Source organism: Sus scrofa, chromosome 10, assembly GCF_054392235.1.
Source record: "Sus scrofa isolate SSC_HxYL_T2T_F1_AM1 chromosome 10, Sscrofa_HxYL_maternal_Yorkshire_Landrace_v2.0, whole genome shotgun sequence".
Lineage (NCBI taxonomy): Eukaryota > Metazoa > Chordata > Mammalia > Artiodactyla > Suidae > Sus > Sus scrofa.
The window spans coordinates 79,959,822-79,981,184 of record NC_139392.1 but is presented as its reverse complement, the minus strand read 5'-3'; the positions used below and the strand labels follow the sequence as shown (position 1 = coordinate 79,981,184).

Here is a 21,363-nt window from a genome sequence, read left to right as displayed (position 1 = left end):
ATTTTTTGTTTAGATTTAATTTTTATGTTTATCAAAGTGAAAAATGCAAAAGTTAGTAGTACCAAAAGATTCTCTCTCATTAAAATAGTACCTTGTTGGAGTTCCTGCTGTAGCACAGTAGGTTAAGAATCTGACTGTAGGGGCTTGGGTTGCTGTGGAGGTGTGGGTTCGATCCCTGCCCTGGTGCAGTGGGTTCGAGGATCTGGTGCAGTTGCAGCTCCCAATTCAGTCTCTGGCCTGAGAACTTCTGTATGTCATGAGCACAGTACCTTGCTGCTTGAGTCTTGACATAATCAGTTTTAGATAAATATTATTTTTTTCATGCTCTTTCATCATGTTCTATCCCAAGAGATTGGATGTAGTTCCCTGTGCTGTACAGCAGACTTCATTGCTTATCCATTCAAAATGTAATAGTTTGCATCTACCAACCCCAAACTCCCTGTCCATCCTACTTCCTCCCCCAACCCCCTTGGCAAACACAAGTCTGTTCTCTATGTCTGTGAGTCTATTTCTGTTCTGTAGATAGGTTCACTTGTGCCATATTTTAGATTCTACATATAAGTGATATCATAGGGTATTTGTCTTTCACTTTCTGAGTTCACTTAGTATGAGAATCTCTCGTTGCTTCTGCGTTGCTGCAAATAGCATTATTTTATTTTTGTTTTTTAACAGCTGAGTAGTGTTCCATTATACACATATATAAAGTATATCTGTGAGGTATATATTTATACACACACACACACACACACCATATCTTAATCCATTCATCTGTCAGTGAACATTTAGGTTGTTTCCATGGTGCATGTATCTTTTGAAGGAAAGTTTTATTTGGATGTATATGCCTAGGCAACTCCCTACCCCTTGATGCTTGGTACCTAAGATTCCTCCAGTTTTTGGTTCTGTGTGGTCTGAGGATACATGGCTTTGGGGCTTGTCTTACTGCAGCAACCTTTTCTGATCTGTTAATTCATTTACTGCTTATCCTTTCTAGCTTTCAAAATTTTATAACTATTGTTTTCCTTTACATTTGTTTTGTATTTGTGACTTTATGCCCTTTTATGTCATTCAGTGGAGTTTTTGGAAGGAGAGTAGATAGTTTTTAAGTGGAGTTAACTGCCTGTGTTAATGATATAATCTTTTCCCATTTCTTGCAGGGTCTTGTTTTATATTTTAGTCTGTTTTTTAAATTTTTTTTATTTTTTAATTTTTTTTTTATACCACTTAGCTCACAATCAATTTGAATCTTCCTATGGATTTTACTTTTTTCACCTTTTGGCCTTTCCTGTTTCACTAGCAGGCTTCCTGGAAGAATAAAATCATAGTTGATATCTCTGCTTCTTCATCTGCCTACTGTAGTCTAGCCTCTTAGCTGTGCTTAATGATTAAGATATAAATTAGTTGTCATTTTCATAGGATATGAAATATGCTTTTGCTGTAATACTCTCGTCATGGACACTCCCGATTTGTCTTTCAGTTAACCTTATATAAAGATCAATGTATAAGAAATTCTTGTAATAACTTAGCATAAGGAAAATTGTCTCCCTTTAGGATCTGGTATATTTCCTCCTTTTTGATAGCTCTGTGATGCATATTCTGTTTTTCTTTCACTTCTGGCTACCAGGCAGCCCAAAACCAAATCTGGTCTTGAGTTAACATCAGTTGGTTTAATCTGATTATTAGTAATTTTTTTTCCCCTCTTTCTGTGGGGTTAGGACTTCACATCTTATCTCTGTTTCTCTACGTGTTGATTTCATTCTCTCGTACTACAGACTCTCTGCTTCATGAGGCTGGAACCATGACTGCTGGCAGCTCTTGGCTCTCATCTTCCTAGCCCCTTCTACCAGAAGAAGGGGCTCTCTTGAAGAATCCTGGGAAGGACTCTGATTTGCCTGTCTTGGATCATGTACCCACCATCCCTGTGGCTGGAGTGGGGAGGGTACTATGAATGACAACCCTCACTAGAACTACATAGTTGGAGTCAGGGGTAAGAGCAGTTTCCCTAAATCAGGGGTATGTCCCTCATACTGGCTTTCAATGTTCAGTTTTCTATTTTTTTTATTGTTATAATACAGGTCCTTTATTTGTAGGCTGCCTCAAATCCTTTTCTGAAAAAAGTTTAGGTATAACTAAGTAAATAAAATATCATAAATACCTATTTATTCATTCATTCTTCAGATCATTCATTTGACTCCTAAATCTGTCAACTCTCTTGATTTTGCTATGGCCAAATACAAAATTTTGTTTTCAGTTCTCATTATATTTGACCTACTTTGAGCATTTAAAATTGTGATCACTCTAGCTTTCTTGCAACTCTCTTTACTCAGGACTACTGAGAAATGGTGTACTTCTCTTTACCTTTTGAAACATTTCCCTTTGTTTATTTATTTATTTATTTGTCCTTTTTTTGTGTGTGTGTGTGTGTTTTTGTTGTTGTTGTTGCTATTTCTTGGGCCGGGGCCGCTCCCGAGGCATATGGAGGTTCCCAGGCTAGGGATCGAATCAGAGCTGTAGCCACCGGCCTACGCCAGAGCCACAGCAACGCGGGATCTGAGCCGTGTCTGCAACCTACACCACAGCTCACGGCAACGCCGGATCGTTAACCCACTGAGCAAGGGCAGGGATCGAACCCGCAACCTCATGGTTCCTAGTCAGATTCGTTAACCACTGCGCCACGACGGGAACTCCTGAAACATTTCCCTTTGGATTTCAATTTGGCATTACTTTTTTTACTTAATTAAAATTTAAGTTTCATGGTTGTTTTTCTGGTCTATTTATTTGATTATATCACCCTAGGTAAAATTATGTGTGTTTATGGATGCATCAAGGCATCAGTATCACCTGAACAATTTTCAGATTCATATTTGCATTTGCCTTTTGAATATTTCTATTTAGGTATCTTAGGCATCTTAAGTATAATTTCTTTCCTTGCATAGTCACTGACATTATAATAAGCCCTATTTTTTTTTTGTCTAGGTTATTACAATAGCTTACATTTTATTTATTTATTTGTTTGTTTGTTTGTTTGCTTTTTAAGACCTCGTCTGCGGGATATGGAGGTTCCCTGGCTAGGGGCTGAATCAGTGCTATAGCTGCCGGCCTACGCCATAGCCACAGCAACTCGGGACCTGAGCCAGGATCCGAGCCGTGTCTGCGACCTATACCACAGCTCACGGCGACGCCAGATCCTTGACCCACTGAGTGAGACCAGGGATCGAACCCGTATCTTCATGGATACTATTTGGATTCATTTCTGCTGCTCCATAATGGGAACTCCTCAACAGCTTAAATTTTTTCACTTTGGGTTAGATGATACATTGACATGGCTTTAAAAACATAAAAAGGATATACAGTGAAAATTCTTTCTCCTACACCTGTCTTTTTTTTGCCCAGTTTTGCTTTCCATTTTTCTATTGTTACTAATTTTTAATTCATTTCCCTAGTTAAGTTATATATGTACATGTTTATACATATCTAGACTTGTTTTTCTTCTTTTTCTACAAAAAGATAATGTTTTACAATTTCTTAGAGTGAATTTCTCCCTTCTTTTTACTTCTCTCCTTTCCTATACATTCTCCCTGCATTTCAGGATTGTCTTCTGCAAAGCAAATGTGATTGTTATTTCCCAGTTTTCTGTAGTGATACTTAACTGTGTGGTGAAATTTTTTTTTTTCTGGTTCACAATATTTTCACTAAAAGTATTTCACGTGTAATTTTTGTACAGGGTATATAGCTGGGTAACTGCTCCTAACCCCTGGCCCCAAACAATAAAAAATTTTGTTCTGTAATTATATAGTAGGGTCAGAAGGTTTTGGTGATAATGCTCTAGAGCCAAGTAGAAATTACAGCTGCCCTAATGTGATGTAAATTTATCTTTGTCCATTTGTCTTGTCCCTACCGCTGTTTTCACTTTCTGTCCTATATCCTCTACATAGCCATGAGTAGACACATGACCCCAAAAGATTACTTTCTACCTGCTATTCTCAGATGCTACCAGTGCTTTTCACTTCTCTAAGTTCCAAAGCTTAAAGTATTTTCTGTCTTGTATCTTAAAAATTTTTTGCGGTGGAGTTCCCATCGTGGCACAGTGGAAGTGAATCCAACTAGGAACCATGAGGTTGCTGGTGCCAGTACAATCCCTGGACTTGTTCAGTGGGTTAAGGATCTGGTGTTGCTGTGAGCTGCGGTATAGGTTGCAGACGCCGGTTGAATCTGGCATTGCTGTGGCTGTGGTTTAGGCCGGCAACTGTAGCTCCAGTTGGATCCTTAGCCTGGGAACCTTCATATGCTGCAGGTATTGCCCTAAAAAAGCAAAAAAGAAAAAAAATTTTTTTGCTTTGATTTTATTTTATTTATTTTATTTTATTTTTTTGTCTTTTTGCTATTTCGTGGGCCGTTTTTGCGGCATATGGAGGTTCCCAGGCTAGGGGTCGAATCGGAGCTGTAGCTGCCAGCCTACACCAGAGCCACAGCAACGCAGGATCCGAGCCGCGTCTGCGACCTACACCACAGCTCATGGCAACGCCGGATCGTTAACCCACTGAGCAAGGGCTGGGATCGAACCCGCAACCTCATGGTTCCTAGTCGGATTCATTAACCACTGTGCCACGACGGGAACTCCTGCTTTGATTTTAGTACAGTGTGCAGCCATGCTTATTTTTTTGGTAATTGGGGAAAGAAAGCTAAGTAGAAAGAAAAAGATCCAAAGCCCATATGGATACCTCATGCAGTGATATCCAGGTAGTATAGTAGTAGTGTAAGGTGATAGATACCTTGGAGTCAGATGGACTAGATTTATGACTGGGCAAGTTTATCTCCTAAGCCTCAGTTGCCCCATCTGTAAAATATGGAGCTCTATTAGTGTGCCAAGCATTGTCAGATGTTTGACACAGAGGAATATTATTATTTTACCTTCTCAACAGAACGATGAAATATAGATACTCTTTCAATCTTTTTTTTTTTTTTTTTTTAATGATGAGGTAACTTGAGGTATAGAGAGGTTTAGTAATTTGTGTAAAGTCACATAAAACTAAGCCAGGTTTTAAGGTGTAAAGACTGGGCACTCCAAAGATGGTGTTCTTAAATGCTCTGCTGTGCTTCAGGTTATAGTTCAAGCAGGCAACCAGAGGTGTTACTAATTAATACATAAGTATATGTGAATATATTTATTTTGATGTTATTTTAGAATAGGAGAAAATGAAATAGCATCAGTTGTAATAGGATTAGGAAGTATATTATCAGGGTTTTAAAAAATTCAGTGAATTTTATTATAATTCTACAGCCAACATGACAACCTGTTTTTACGCCATTTCCATCCCAAACCCCTAGCCAATCCCTTCCCGCTGCAACCTGTTTCCTTGGGTAACCATAAGTCTGTGAGTCAGTATCTGTTCTGCACATAGATTCTACATATGAGTGATCTCATATGGTGTTGGTGTCTTATTGTCTGAATGACTTGACTTAACATGATAATTTCTAGGTCTATCCATGTTGCTGCAAATGGCATTATTTCATTCCTTTTTATGGTTGCTTAATATTCTGTTGTTTTTATGTACCACATCTTTATCTACTCCTTTGTTGATAGACATTTAGGTGGCTTCCAGGCCTTGGCTATTGTATATAGTGCTGCAGTAAACATTAGGACACATGTTTCTTTTCTAGTTGCAGTTTTTCCCTCGATAGATGCCCAGGAATGGGATTGCTGGGTCATAAGGTAATTCTATTTTTAGCTTTTTGAGGAATCTCAATACTGTTTTCCATGGTTGTTGCACCAGTTTACCTTCCCACTAACAGTGTAATACAGTTCCCTTTTCTCCACACCCTTTCTAGCATTTATTGTTGGTAGGCTTTTTGACAGTGGTCATTCTGGCTGGTGTAAGGTGGTACCCCATAGTAGTTTTGATTTGCATTTCTCTAATAATTAGTGATGTTGAACATCTTTTCATGTGTTCGTTAGCCATCTGTATGTCTTCTTTGGAGAATTGTCTCTTTGGATCCTCTGCCCATTTATTGATGGGGTGGGTTGTTTGGTATTGAGCCGCAGGAGGTGTTTATATATTTTGGAGGCTAATCCCTTGTCAGTTGCTTCATTTGCAAATATTTTCTCCCATTCTGTGGGTTTTCTTTTCAATTTGTTGAGGATTTCCTTTGCTGTGCAAAAGCTTTTAAGTTTAATTAGGTCCAATTTGTTTATTTTGTTTTCATTGTCTTTGGGAGGTGGATCTGGGAAGATATTGCTGTGGTATGTCAGAGAGTGTTCAGCCTATGTTTTCCCCTTAAGAGATTTATAGTATCTGGTTTTATATATATATATGGCTTTAATCTTTTTACTGCTTATTTTTGTGTATGGTGGTAGGAAATATTCTAATTTCACTCTTTTACATGTAGCTATCCTGTTGGCCCAGCACCACTTATTGAAGGGACTATCTTTCCTCCATTGTATTTTCTTGCCTTCTTTGTCATAGATCAGTTGACCATAGGCGAGTGGGTTTAATTATGGGCATTTTTATCTGTTCCACTGATGTTTGTTTCTGTGTTTATGCCAGTATCATTGGTTTTGATGACTGTAGCTTTGCAGTATAGTCTGAAGCCAGGGAGCCTGATTCCTCCAGCTGTATTTTTCTCCGGATGTCTTTGGCTATTCTGGGTCTTTTGTGCTTCCAAATGAACTTGAAAATATTTTGTTCTAGTTCTGTGAAAAATGCCATTGGCAATTTGATAGGGATTGCATTGAATCTGTAGATTGCCTTGGGTAATATAGTCATTTTGACAGTATTGTTTATTCCAATTCAAGAGCATGGTATATCATCCTATATGTTTGTGTCTTTTTTTGTTTTTTATCTCCTTAGGGCTGCATCTGCGGCATATGGAGGTTCCCAGGCTAGGGTTCGAATTGTAGCTACAGCTGCCAGAACATGCCAGAGCCACAGCAACATGGAATCTGAGGCCACGCCTGTGACCTGTACCACAGCTCATAGCAATGCCTGATCCTTAACCCACTGAGCAAGGCCAAGGATCGAATCCTTGTCCTCATGGATGCTAGTCAGGTTTGTTAACCACTGAGCCATGACAGGAACTGTGTTTGTGATGTTTGTGTGTTTTTGATGTGATGGTAAATGGGATTGTTTCCCTAATTTCTCTTTCTGATCTTTCATTTTTAGTCCATAGAAATCCAGTCGATTTCTGTGTGTTAATTTTGTGTCCTGCAACTTTACCAAATTCATTGATGAATTCTAATAGTTTTTTGGTAGCATCTTTAGGATTTTCTAGGTTTAGTATCATATCTTCTGCAAACAGTGATAGTTTTACTTTTTCTCCAATTTGGGTTCCTTTTATTTATTTTTCTTCTCTGATTGCTATGGCTAGGATTTCAAAAACTATGTTGAATAGTAGTGGCGAGAGCAGACGTCCTTGTATTGTTCCTGATCTCAATAGGAATTCTTTCAGCTTTTCACTATTGAGAATGTTAGCTATGGGTTTGTCATATATGGCCTTCATTATGTTGAGGTAGGTTTCCTCTATGCCCATTTTCTGAAGGGTTTTTATCAGAAATGTGTGTTGGATTTTGTGAGAAGCTTTTTCTGCATCTGTTGAGAGGATCATACGGTTTTTATTCTTCAGTTTGTTAATGTGGTGTATCACACTGATTGATTTGCAGATATTGAAGAATCCTTGCATCCTGGGAGAAATCCCACTTGATCATGGTGTATGATCCTTTTAATGTATTGCTGGGATTTGGTTTGCTAGTATTTTGTTGAAGGTTTTTGCATCTATGTTCATCAGTGAAATTGGCGTAGTTTTCTTTTTTCGTGGTATCTTTGTCTTGTTTTGGTATCAGGGTGATAGTGGGCTCATAGTATGGGTTTGGGAGTGTTTCTCTGCAATTTTTTGGAATAGTTTCAGAAGGATAGGTGTTAGCTTTTCACTGAATGGCTTGATAGAATTCTCCTGTGAAGCCATCTGGTCCTGGACTTTTTTTTTGTTTAAAGTTTTATTTATTTGTTTTTTTTTTGCATTTTTAGGGCCATACCTGTGGCATATGGAGGTTTCCAGGCTAGGGGGCGAATCGGAGCTGTAACCAATAGCCTTTGCCACAGCCACAGCAACTCAGGATCTGAGCCGTATCTGCGACCTATACCACCGCTTATGGCAGTGCCGGATCCTTGACCCACTGAGTGAGGCCAGGGATCGAACCTGCGTCCTCATGGATGCTAGTCAGATTGGTTTCTGCTGAGCCAGGACGGGAATTCCTTGTTAAAAATTTTAAATCACAATTTCAGTTTCTTTTTTGGTCTTTCGTTGTCTTTTAGGACCACACCCACGGCTTATGGAAGTGCCTGGGCTAGGGGTCCAGTCAGAACTGTAGCCGCTGGCCTATGCCACAGCCACAGCAACTTGGGATCTGATCCATATCTGCGACCTACACCACAGCTCACAGCAGTGCCGGATCCTTAACCCACTGAGTGAGGCCAGGGATTGAACCCACATCCTTGTGGATGCTAGTTGGGTTTGCTAACTGCTGAACTATGATGGGAACTACTTTTTGAAAGTTTTAAAATCAGTTTCAATTTCAGTCTATTCTTCTTTTCTATTTTGTCTTGGTTTAGTTTTGGGATTGTACTTTTCTAAGAATTTGTCCATTTCTTTTAGGTTGTGCTTTTATTGGCATATGGTTGCTTGTAGTAGTCTTTCATGATCCTTTGTATTTCTCTGATATCTGTTGTAACTTCTTCTTTTTCATTTCTGAGTTTCTTTAATTTAATTTAATTTTAATTTTAATTTTTTTTAGGGCAGCACTTGCAGCATATGGAAGTTCCCAGGCTAGGGTTTGAATTGGAGCTACAGCTGCTGGTATGCACCACAGCCACGCAACTCAGGATCTGAGCCTCATCTTTGACCTACACCGCAATTCATGGCAATGCCAGATCCTTAACCCACTGAGTGAGGCCAGGGATCAAACCCGCATCCTCATGGATCCTAGTCGGGTTCATTAACCGCTGAGCCATGAATGGACTTCATTTCTAATTTTATTGATTTGAGTCTTCTCTTAATGCATCTGGGTAAGGGTTTATCAGTTTTGTTGATCTTTCTAGAGAACCACCTTTTAGTTTCATTCATCTTTTTTATGGTTTTCTTCATTTGTATTTCACTTATTTCTTCTCTGATCTTTATGATTTCTTTCCTTCTGTTAACTTTATCTATTTTTTTTTTCTTTTTCTTTTTTGGGCTGTATTCATGGCATATGGAGGTTCCTAGGCTAGGGGCTGAATTGGAGCTGCAGTTGCCGGCCTGCGTCATAGCCAGAGCAACGTGGGATCTGAACTGCATCTGTGACCTACACCACACCTCATGGCAACACCAGATCCCTGACCCACTGAGCGAGGCCGGGGATTGAACCCACATCCTGATGGATACTAGACAGATTCCTTTCCGCTGTGCGACAATGGGAACTCTGTAATGTCCTTCTTTGTCTCTTATAATATTTATTTTAAGGTCTATTTTGTGTGATATGAGTTTTGTTACTGCACCTTTCCTTTGATTTCCATTTGTATGGAATCTTTTCTTCCATCCTCTCACTTTCAGTTTGTATGTGTTCTTAGAACTGAAGTGGGTCTCAGGAAAGCAGCATACATATGCGTCTTGTTTTTGTATTCATTCATCTAGTCTGTGTCTTTTGGTTGTGGCATTTTATCCATTTACATGTAAGGTAATTATTATTATGACCGCACTCACAGCATAGGGAAGTTCCCAGGCTCAGGGTCAAATTGGAGCTGAAACCACTGGCCTATTCCACAGCCATGGCAACGCCAGATCTGAGCCAAGTCTGCAACCTACACCACAGCTATTGGCAATACCAGATCCTTAACCCACTGAGCGAGGCCAGGGATTGAACCTTCGTCCTCGTGGATAATAGATTTGATTCCACTAAGCCACAATGGGAACTCCTACAGCAATTATTGATATGTTAAGTTCTTTTTTTTTTTTTTGATCTTTTTAGAGCTGCACCTGCGGCATATGGAGGTTCCCAGGTGAATCAGAGCTGTAGCTTCTGGCGTATGCCACAGCCATACTACCACAGCAACGCTGGGTCCGAATCATGTCTGCAACCCACATCCCAGCTCACAGCAACGCCTGATCCTTAACCCACTGAGTGAGGCCAGGGATTGAACCTGTAACCTCATGGTTACCTGTTGGATTTGTTTCCGCTGGGCCACAATGGGAATCCCGAAATTGCTTTTTTTATTTGCGTGTGTATCTATTGTAGAGTTTTGGTTTGCAGTTACCATGAAGTTTTGATATAGAAGTCTCTCTCTATATATATTTATAGATATACATATGTGTGTATACCTAAGTTTGTGTGTGTGTGTGTGTGTGTATACACACAGGATTGTTTTAAGTTGTTGGTCTTTTAATTGCAAGTGCATCTCTAGTATTGTGCATTTGTACCCTCTTCACAATTTCTAGTTTTGGTAGCATATTTGTGTGTGGATGATTTCCTATCTTTACTATGTATATGTATATATATGTGTATATGTATATATGTATATGTATATATATGTATATAGATATATATGTATATAGATATATATATGTATATAGATATATATGTATATATATGACTTTACTGGTGGGTCTTGTCATTTGTAATATTTTTGTTTCTAGTTGTAGCCTTTTTTTCCCCCGACCTAAAAAGTTCCTTTAGTATTTGTTGTAAAGCTGGTTTAGTGGTCTGGAATTCTCTTAGCTTTTGCTTGTCTGAGAGCTTTTGATTTCCTCTTAAAGTCTGAATGAGAGCCTTGCTGGGTAGTCTTAGAGTTTTTTTCCTTTCATTACTTTAAGTATATCATGCCGCTCCTTTCTGGCCTGCAGAGTTTCTGCTGGAAAATCAGCTGATAACCTTATCGGGATTCCCTTGTATGTTATTTGTATCTTTTTCCTAGATGTGTTCAGTATTTTCTCTTTGTCTTTAATTTTGGTCAGTTTGATTAATATGTGTCTCGTGATCTTCCTCTTTGGGTTTATTTTATTTTATTTTATTTTTTTGCTTTTTAGGGCCACACCCACATATGGAAGTTTCCAGGCTGGGGGGTCGAATTGGAACTACAGCTGCCAGCCTACGCCACAGCTACAGCAATGCGGGATCAGAGCTGCATCTGTGACATACACCACAGCTCATGGCAGTGCTGGATCCCCTACCCACTGAACAAAGCCAGGGATTGAACCTGCATCCTCATGGTTACTAGTCTGACTCATTTCCACTGTGCCATGACAGTAACTCCTGGGTTTATTTTTAAAGGTATTCACTGTGCTTCCTTGATTTGAGTGAGTGATTCCTTTCCCATGTTCAGGAGGTATTCAGCTATTATCTCTTCAGATATTTTCTCTGGCTCTTTCTCTCTTCTCCTTCTGGCACCCTTGTAATACGGATGTGGTGTGTTCAGAGTTGTCCTAGAGTTCTCTTAGTCTTCTCTTCTTTTTAACCCCTTTTTTCTATATCACATCAGGACTTCCATCATCTGTCTTTCTCCTTGCTTATTCATTGTTCTGCCTAATGATTATTCCTATGACCTTTGCCTCCGTTGTTCTTGTCTCCTCAATAAGCCACAGTCTCCCTGTTTTCCCAGGAGATCCTCCAAGAACTGCACTCAGGTCTGACCCAGATGGCTATGGATTCTTTGCTTTGTCCTGGGACCCAGTGCACATAAATGCTTATGTGCACCTTTCAAGTGCGGAGTCTCTGTTTCCCCCAGTTTTGTGGCACTTCTGTGCACAAGCCCCGCTGCCCCTCAACACCAAATGCTCTGGGGGCTCCTCCCAATTCCAGATCTCCAGGCCTGGGAATCTGATGTGGGGCTTGGAACTCTCACTCTTGTGGCTGAACCTCTGCAATATAGTTACTTTCCAGTCTGTGGGCTGCCCATCCAGGTGTATGTTGTTGCTTATATTTTGTAACTGTCCCTCTTGCTGTCTTGATGTGGTATTCCTCTTTGTCCTTTGGAGTAGGATGTCTTATTTGATAGTTTCCAGTCTATTTTGGTGAAGGTTGTTGAGCAGTTGGTTGTAATTTTGTTGTTTTCCTGAGGGAAGATGAACTCCAGTCCTTGTACTCCTCCATCTAAATCCAGTCTCTGAAAGGGATTTTAGAAGAGCAGTAACAATACGTTATTACTGCTCTCTGATTAGGGCTCTGCAGATCACCAGGTACGCATTTGATTCTCTACTTCTCAAGCAGGAACGAATGCAGAGAGCTTTTCTTCTGGCCCTACAGATTGTATTGTGCCTGACTAAAGGTTTGCAGCAGCATCATCCATCCGCTTACAGACACACTTGGGACCCAGCAAAAGGAGTGTGCTCCTGCTGTCCCCAGGGGAACTCGGGAACACTTGCTCTCTGGACTGGCTATATTAGCAGTTATTAGGACACTTTTCCTTCATGTTTGGATCGTTTCAGAGGTTCATTAGTTTCTCCTATTGTATGTGTGCTTTAGCCCCCCTGGTTCCTATCTTATTCCTTTTGTCTTCATTTTTTAATTAAAAATTTTTTTTGGATTATTTTTGGGCCTAGCCTGTGGCATGTGAAAGTTCCTGGGCCAGGGATCAAAGCTGTGCCACAGCAGTGACCCAAGCCACTGCAGTGACAATGGCAGATGCTTAACCTGCTGTGCCACAAGATAACTCCCTCCTTTTGTCTTTTTTTTTTTTCTTCTTTTTTGATTTTTAGGGCTCCGCCCACGGCACGTGGAGGTTCCCAGGCTAGCGGTCAAATCAGAGCTGTCGCCACTGGCTTGTGCCACAGCCACAGCAAGGTGGGATCCAAGCTGAATCTTCGACCCACACCATACAGCTCACGGCAGCGCTGGATCGTTAACTCACTGAGTGAGGCCAGGGATCAAACCTGCATCCTCATGGATGCCAGTCAGATCCATTTCGGCTGAGCCACGATGGGAACTCCTCTCCTTTTGTTTTTAAAGTTAGAATGGGAGTTCCCGTCGTGGCTCAGCAGTAACTATCCTGACTAGGATCTTTTGAGGGTGCGGGTTGGATCCCTGGCTTTGCTCAGTGGATTAAGGATCCAGTGTTGCTTCAAGCTGTGGTGTGGGTCGCAAACTTGGCTTGGATCCCAAGTGGCTGTGGCTGTGGCGTAGGCTGGCAGCTGAAGCTCCAATTCGACCCCTAGCCTGGGGAACTTCCGTATGCCATGAGTGTGGCTCTAAAAAGCAAAAAAAAAAATTAGAATGGAGTAATTTAGATAAGATTTATCTCTGTATTTGACTGCCTCATACTTAAGACCTTGTGGGAATTCCCTGTGTCTGTTGAGTTGATCCAGTGTTACCAGTGCAGTGGCTTAGGTCACTGCTGTGGTGTGGGTTTGATCCCTGTCTCAGGAACTTTGCATGCTGTGGTGTGGCAAAAAAAAAAAAAAAAAAAAAAAAAAAGACTTTATAAAAGTTTTATTTATCATTTTTTTTACTTTACTTTTTTTCAGAAGTTTTTTTTTCTTCTTTTTTGGCCATAACTGTGGCATACTGTAAGTTCCTGCATCAGGGATTGATTCTGAGCTGTAACTGCCACCTTTAAACTGTGGCAATGCCAGATCCTTAACCCTCTGTGCCACAGCAGGAGCGCCTCCAAAAGTTTTTTTTTTTTAAATCTGTACTTCTTTGGCAACATGTGATTAGTATTTATGAAAGTTTGACTGCTTTTGGTAACTGATTTTTTGGGGTACATGCTAGTTTTCTCTCCCAAACGCTCTATCCTTTGCATTTCTTTGATGTATGGATAATGTATGTCAGACTCTATTTCTTTTGTCATTTGAACAAATAGCCATGTATTTTTAAGTCATAAAAGTATTCCATCAAAGTCATCTAGTTTCTTTGGACGAACTTACACATTTTAATTCACTTTACTCACTTGGATGTGTTTTTCTGTAGAATTTTCATAACTTATTTTCAGTTGTAAGATCTGCGATGTAAAGAAAAGAGGGTGTAACCAGTATATGGAAAATTAATAAGGTGAATATCCTTATAGGTAGCAACTAACTTAATAAGGAGAGCGTTGCCCATACCTTTGACTCCTTTGTGTCTCTGTTTTTTTTTTTTTTTTTTTTGTCTTTTCTAGGGCCCCACCCACGGCACATGGAGGTTCCCAGGCTAAGGGTCTATTAGGAGCTGTAGCCACTGGCTTTCACCATAGCCACAGCAACTCAGGGTCCAAGCCGTGTCTGCGACCTACTCCACAGCTCACAGCAACACCAGATCCTTAACCCACTGATCAAGGCCAGGGATCGAACCCTTAACCTCATGGTTCCTAGTCGGATTCCTTAACCACTGCGCCAAGACGGGAACTCTCTTTGTCCTGCTCTGTGGTTGCATTTCCCTCTTCATCTGAAGGAAACACTTCTCTGAGCTTTGTGTTAATTGTTCTTTTCAGTTTTATTTCTAAGCAATGTTTTATTTACTGTGGCTGTTTTGAATTTCATGTAAATGAAGTAACGCTGTATTGATTTTTTTTTTTAAGCCCAGAATGTTTTTTGAGATTCATTTATTTGATGCATATAACTATGTATTATAGTTGATTCATTTTCTTTGTTCTGTAATATTTCAGTGTGTGAATTACACCACTATCCGTTCTGCTGTTGATGCACATAGAGATTTTTTGTCACTGTTGATGAACACTTGAGAATATTCTTGTACACTTGCAGGAAGTTCTCTAGGTTACTACCAATCAAACTACTGGAGTTGCTCCCAAAAGGGTCATAAAATCAGTTTAGTTGGGATCAATAAGCATTCAAAAATGAACGAGAACAGAAAAATACAGTATGTTTTCAGGATCCTATATGTATGTGGGGTTGCAGTATAAAACTTATTTCTTAGAGTGATTCATGGTCAGAACAGGCTTGAGAAATACTCTAATGTGTGTCCTAAGGAGATGGAGTTGTTAGGTTGTTGGGAGGGTCACTCCTTTTTCAGAAGTGGCTATTTCACTTTACATTCCCACTGGTGAATGGCTTCTTTGCTCTGTACCTTACCCAGTGTTTAGTATATTCATCTTTTTAGCTTTAGTCATTTTCATAGTCTTATGGAACTATCTTATTGTGGCTTTTATTTAGCAATTCCCTGATTACTAATGATGGTGAACCCCTTTACATAGACTTATAAGCCATTTGGATTTTCTGACTTGCAGATGGCCTTTCTATGTTGTGGTTCATTTTCTTATTTTAATGAAAAGTTATTAATTTCACTGTAGTCAAATTTTGTTTTTTGGTGGTTAGTGTTTTTTGCAATCTGGTAAAAATCTTTTCTTAACTTGAGGTCATGAAATTACTTGCCTATTTTTTTGTGCTGCTTTTTACGTTTAGGTCTAGCCAGCCCATCTGGATTGGTTTTTTAAATTTTTTATTATATAATGATTTTTACCTTTTTCATTATAGCTGGGTTACAGTGTTTTGTCAATTTTCTATTATACAGCATGGTGACATAGTTATACGTACGTGTATAGATTCTTTTTTCTCACATTATCAGGCTCCATCATAAGTGACTAGACATAGTTCCCAGTGCTGCACAGCAGGATCTTATTGTAAATCCATTCCAGAGGCAATAGTCTGCATCTGTCAGCCCCAAGTTCCAAATCCATCCCACTCCCTCCTCCTCCCCCTTGACAACCACAAGTCTGTTCTCCAACTCCATGATTTTCTTTTCTGTAGAAAGGTTCATTTGTGCCTGTTTATTAGATTCCAAATATAAGTGATATCATATGGTATGTCTTTCTCTTTCTGACTTACTTCATTCAGTATGAGAATCTCTAGTTCATCCATGTTGCTGCAAATGACATTATTTTGTTCTTTTTTATGGCTGAGTAGTATTCCATTGTGTATATATACCACATCTTCCTAATCCAATCATCTGTCAGTGGACATTTGGGTTGTTTCCATGTCTTAGCTATTGTGAATAGGGCTGCAATGAACATGCATGTGTCTTTTCCAAGGAAAGTTTTGTCTGGATATATGCCCAAGAGTGGGATTGCTGGGTCATATGGTAGTTCTGTGTATAGTTTTCTAAGGTACCTCCGTATTGTTTTCCATAGTGGTTGTACCAACTTACATTCCCACCAACAGTGCAGGAAGGTTCCTTTTTCTCCACACCCCTTCCAGCACTTGTTATTTGTGGACTTATTAATGATGGCCATTCTGACTGGTGTGAGGTGGTATCTCATGGTAGTTTTGATTTGCATTTCTCTAATAATCACTGATGTTTGAGCATTTTTTTTTTTATGTGTTTGTTGGCCATCTGTGGATTGATTTTATGTACAATAAAAGGGGGAAAATGTTTATTTTCTATACATTATTTTATAAATATATTACTTATTAGGTAGGAACATCTAGTTACCTTTACACCATTCTTTGCTCTTCTCCTGTACTTTGGCACTGTATCATGAATCAGCAGTTCACATATATAGAGATTTGTTTCTGGACTTTCTGTTCTTTTCTTTTTGGCCATGCCTGTGGCATGTTGGAAGTTTCCTGGTCAGGGATCAAACCTAAACCCCAGCAGTGACCAAGCCACAGCAGTGGCAATTCTGGATCCTTAACCTACTAGGTTCACCAGGGAACTCCTCTGTTCTGTTCTTTCGATTCATCTTATCTTTGTGCTAATACAGTTTTTACATTTTTCTAGCTTTCTAAGTCTGGACATGAAATATCAGACAAAATTGGTCTTTCTCATCTTTCTTCCTCTTGTTTTTTTTTGGGGGGACACACACGGCATATGGAGGTTCCCAGGCTAGGGGTTGAATGGGAGCTGCAGCCGCTGGCCTCCACCATAGCCACAGCAGTGCTGGATCTGAGCCACGTCTGCGACCTACACCTCAGCTTATGGCAGTGTGGGATCCTTAACCCACTGAGCGAGGCCAGGGATTGAACCTGCAACCTCATGGTTCCTAGTCAGTTTCATTTCTGCTATGCCATGACAGGAATCCACTGTCTTATTTTTAATATCTCTTATTTTTAATATCTTGTCTATTGCTCTTTGTATTTGATAATCACATAGAATCATATTTTTCGGAGTTCCCATCATGGCGCAGCGGAAGTGAATCCGACTAGGAACCATGAGGTTGCAGGTTCGATCCCTGGCCTCGCTCAGTGGGTTAAGGATCTGGCGTTGCTGTGATCTGTGGTGTAGGTCACAGATGTGACTCGGATCCTGCATTCCTGTGGCTGTGGTGAAGGCCAGCAGCTCCAGCTCCAATTCGACCCCTAGCCTGGGAACCTCCATATGCTGCAGGTGTAGCCCTAAAAAGACAATAAAATAAATAAATAGTCATATTTTTCCATGAAAAATCCATTTAGCATTTTGATTAGCTCTGAATTGATTCTATAAATCAGTTTGAGATGCTTTACAGTTTTGAATCTTTCAGTGTATGAACACAGTATTCTCCAGTAATTAGGTTTTCTTTTTTAATTCTGCTAAAATTTATACAACATAAAATTTACCATTTTAACCTTTTTTTATTTTTTATTTTTTGGTCTGTGGCATTCAGTTGCTTGATATGGGATCTCAGTTCCCAGACCAGGGAATGAACCCAAGCTGCAGCTGTGAAAATGCTGAATCCTAACCACTAGACCATCAGCAGACTCCCTAACCATTTTTTAAGTATGCAATTTCATGGCATTAAGTGCATTCATAATGTTGTATAACCATCATCAGTATCTGTTTCCAGAACTTTTTCATTATCTCAAATAGGAATTCTGTACCCAGTAAACAGTAACACCCCATCCACCTTCTCAGCCCCTGGTAACTTCTAGTATTCTACTTTCTATCTTTACCAAACTTTTCTACTATAGATGCCTCGTATAAGTGAGATCATACAAAATTTATTCTTTGTATCCAGCTTATTTCACTTAGCTTTATGTTTTTAGCGTTAATCCATCTTGTAGATGTGTCAGAATTTACTTTTTATGACTAATATTCCATTGTATGTATATATCACATTTTGTTTATATATTCATCCTTTGATGACCACTTGAATTGTTTCTACCTTTTGACTATTGTAATAATGCTACTGTGAATATTGGTGTACAAGTATCAGTTTGAGGGCCAGGGATTGAACCTGTGTCCTCATGGATGCTTGTCAGATTTGTTTCTGCTGAGCCACAGTGGAACTCCTTTAGTAAGTTTTGAAATCAGAATGTGAGTCCTCTGACTTCTGTCCCTTCTTCATTTTCATAATTGTTTTGTCCATTCAGGGTTCCTTGAGATTCCAAAAGAATTTTAGGAATGCATTTTTCTATTTCTGCATAAAATGTTTTCGGGATTTTGGTAGCAAATGCATTGAATCCATAGATTATTTTGGATAGTAATATATCTTAACAACATTCTTCCAGTGTGTGAAGATAGAATAGACATAGTATGTCTTTACATTTATTTGTGTTGTCTTTAATTTCTTTGAGCAGCATTTTGTAGTTTCCGGTGTACAGGTTCTTTGCCTCTGGATTAGTTTATTCCCTTGGTTTTCTTTTTTTCTTTCCTTGCTTCCACCCTCCCTCGGGCATATGGAATTTCCTGGGCTAGGAATTGAATCCATGCTGCAGCTGTGGCAATGCCAGATCCTTTAAGCCCCTACCCTGGGCCAGGGATTGAGCGTACACATTTTTTTTGTTGTTGTTTTTCTAGGGCCACACCTGTGGCATATGGAAGTTCCTAGGCCAAAGTCAAATCGGAGCTGCAGCTGCTGGCCTGTGCCACACACAGCTGTAGCACCTCCAGATCTGAGCTGCAGCTGGTGGCAATGCTGGATCCTTAACTCACTGAGTGAGGCCAGGGATCAAACCACCATTCTCACAGACACTGTATTGTGTTCTTAACCTGCTGAGCCACAATGGGAACTCTGCAGTTGGATTCTTAATGCACTGCAGCACAGCAGGAGCTGTTTTTCTTTTGAGGCCTTTATGTATGCAGTTAATTGTTAATTGTTATCTTAGTTTTTTTTGGATTGTTCATCTACATTTTTTTTTTTTTTTGGCCACATCCTCAGTGTGTGGAAATTCCTAGGTCAGGGATTGAACCTGTGCCATAGCAGTGACCCAAGCTGCGGCAGTGACCGCACCAGGTCCTTAACACACTGAGCCACCAGGGAACTCCTATAATTATTTTTTAATAGACCTTTTATTTTTTATTTTATTTTATTTTATTGTCTTTTCTAGGGCCGCGCCTGCGGCACATGGAGATTCCCAGGCTAGGGGTCAAATTGGAACTGGAGCTGCCGGCCTACGCCACAGCCACAGCAATGCCAGATCTGAGCCATGTTTGCGACCTACAGCTCACGGCAACACCAGATCCTTAACCCACTGAGCAAGGCCAGGGATCGAACCCTCAACCTCATGGTTCCTAGTTGGATTCGTTAACCACTGTGCCATGATGGGGACTCCCAGACCTTTTATTTTGAGTCAAATATGGAGTCATACACAGGTGTGAGAAATAATACAATTACCTTTTACCCAGTTACCATTTACCCACTTTGCCTGATGCTAACATCTCGAATGTAGGATGGTATTCTCACCAGGATATTGAAATTGCTGTAGTTAAAAAACAGAGTAGGAGTTCCTGTCATGGCTCATTGGTAACGAACCCAATTAGTATCCATGAGGATGAGGGTTTGATCTCTGGCCTTGCTTAGTGGGTTAAGGATATGGCATTGCCATGAGCTGTGGTGTGGGTCACAGATGTAGATTGGATCTGGTGTTGCTGTGGCATAGGTTGGCATCTGCAGCTCCAATTCAGCCTCTAGCCTGGGAATTTCCACATGCTGCAGGCGTGACCCTAAAAAGTAACCCCCCCCAAAAAAACAAAACCCAGAATAATTCCATTACCACAAGGATCCTTAATGGTACCCTTTTCTGAAACAACACCTGCTTCCTTTCTGCCCCCAGGCTTAGTCCCTCTAACTACTAATGTATTCTTTTAAAAAAGGAGTTTTGCAGGAGATCCTGTTGTGGCGTAGTGGAAATGAATCTGACTAGTATCCATGAGGATGCGGGTTTGATCCCTGGCCTTGCTCAGTGGGTTAAGGATCCTGGGTTGCTGTGAGCTGTGGTATTGGTCGAGGAGGTGGCTTGGATCTCATGTTGCTGTGACTGTGGTGTAGGCCAGCAGCTGCAGCTCTGATTCAACCCCTAGCCTGGGAACTTCGATCTGCTGTGTGTGTGGCCCTAAAAAGAAAAAAAAAAAGGAGTTATGTGGTTTAGTAGGTTAAGGATCCAGTGTTGTGACTGCAGGGACTTGGGTTACTGCTGTGGTGCGAATTCTACCCCTAAACCGGGAATTTCTACACACTGGGCTTGCTCCTCTGCGATAAAGGTAAAAAGTAAAATATTTTTGTGAGTTCCTTGGTGGCCTAGTAGGTTAGGGTTCTGGCATTGTCACTGCTGTGGCTCGATTTGCTGCTATGGCATGGGTTCAATCCCCAGTCGGGGAATTTATGCATGCTCTGAGTGTGGCCAAAAATTTATTATTTTTTGTTGAGGTGTAGTATATGTACACTATATTATGGAAGGTACAGGTGTTTAACATAGTGATTCACAATTTTTAAAGGTTATATTCCATTTATAGTTACTATAAAATATTGTCTGTATTACCTCTGTTGTACAGTATATCGTTGAAGCTTATTTATTTTATACATAATATTGAACCTCCTAATCCCCTACTCTTATCCTGCCCTTCCCCACCTTTCCTCTCCCCACTGGTAACCAGTAGTTTTTTCTCTGTATCTAAGAGTGTGTTTTTTATTATATTCACTAGTTTATTTAATTTTTTAGAGTCCACATATAAGTAATATCATACCACAATATTTGTCTTTGTCTGACTTATTTCACTTAGCATAATACCCTCCACATCTTCTTTATCCATTCATCTGTTGATGGGCACTTAGGCTGTTTTCATATATTGGCAGTTGTAAACAATGCTGCGGTGAATGTTGGGTTACATGTTATTTTTTCAAATTAGTGTTTTTGTTTACTTCAAGTATAAGAGTGAAATTGCTGGGTCGTATGGTAGTTCTATTTTTATTTTATTTTATTATTATTTTGCTTTTTAGGGCTGTATTTGCGGCACATGGAGGTTCCCAGGTTAGGGGTCTCATTGAAGCTGCAGCTGCCAGCCTATGCCAGAGCCACAGCAACTTGGGATCCAAGCCACATCTGTGACCTACACTACAGCTCACGGCAACGCTGGATCCTTAACCCACTGAGGGAGACCAGAGATCGAACCCTCAACCTCATGGTTCCTAGTTGGATTTGTTTCTGCTGTGCCATGACGGGAACTCTGGTAGTTCTATTTTTAGTTTTTTGAAAAACCTCCATACTTGTTTCTACAGT

General features: G+C 40.1%; 1 protein-coding gene across 50 annotated transcripts in view; it reads left to right on the top strand.

The window, feature by feature from the left end:
- Window positions 1–21,363, top strand: part of MLLT10 (MLLT10 histone lysine methyltransferase DOT1L cofactor) — a 244,119-nt gene that overhangs the window by 12,313 nt on the left and 210,443 nt on the right. For 16 of the 50 annotated variants that reach the window (XM_084980341.1, XM_084980358.1, XM_084980345.1 and 13 more), the window contains exon 4: window positions 1,770–1,984. The exons of the other annotated variants lie outside the window; for them this stretch is intronic. The gene's annotated coding sequence lies outside the window, so the exon portion shown is untranslated. The remainder of the gene's footprint in view (window positions 1–1,769; window positions 1,985–21,363) is intronic. 50 annotated transcript variants of the gene reach the window in all.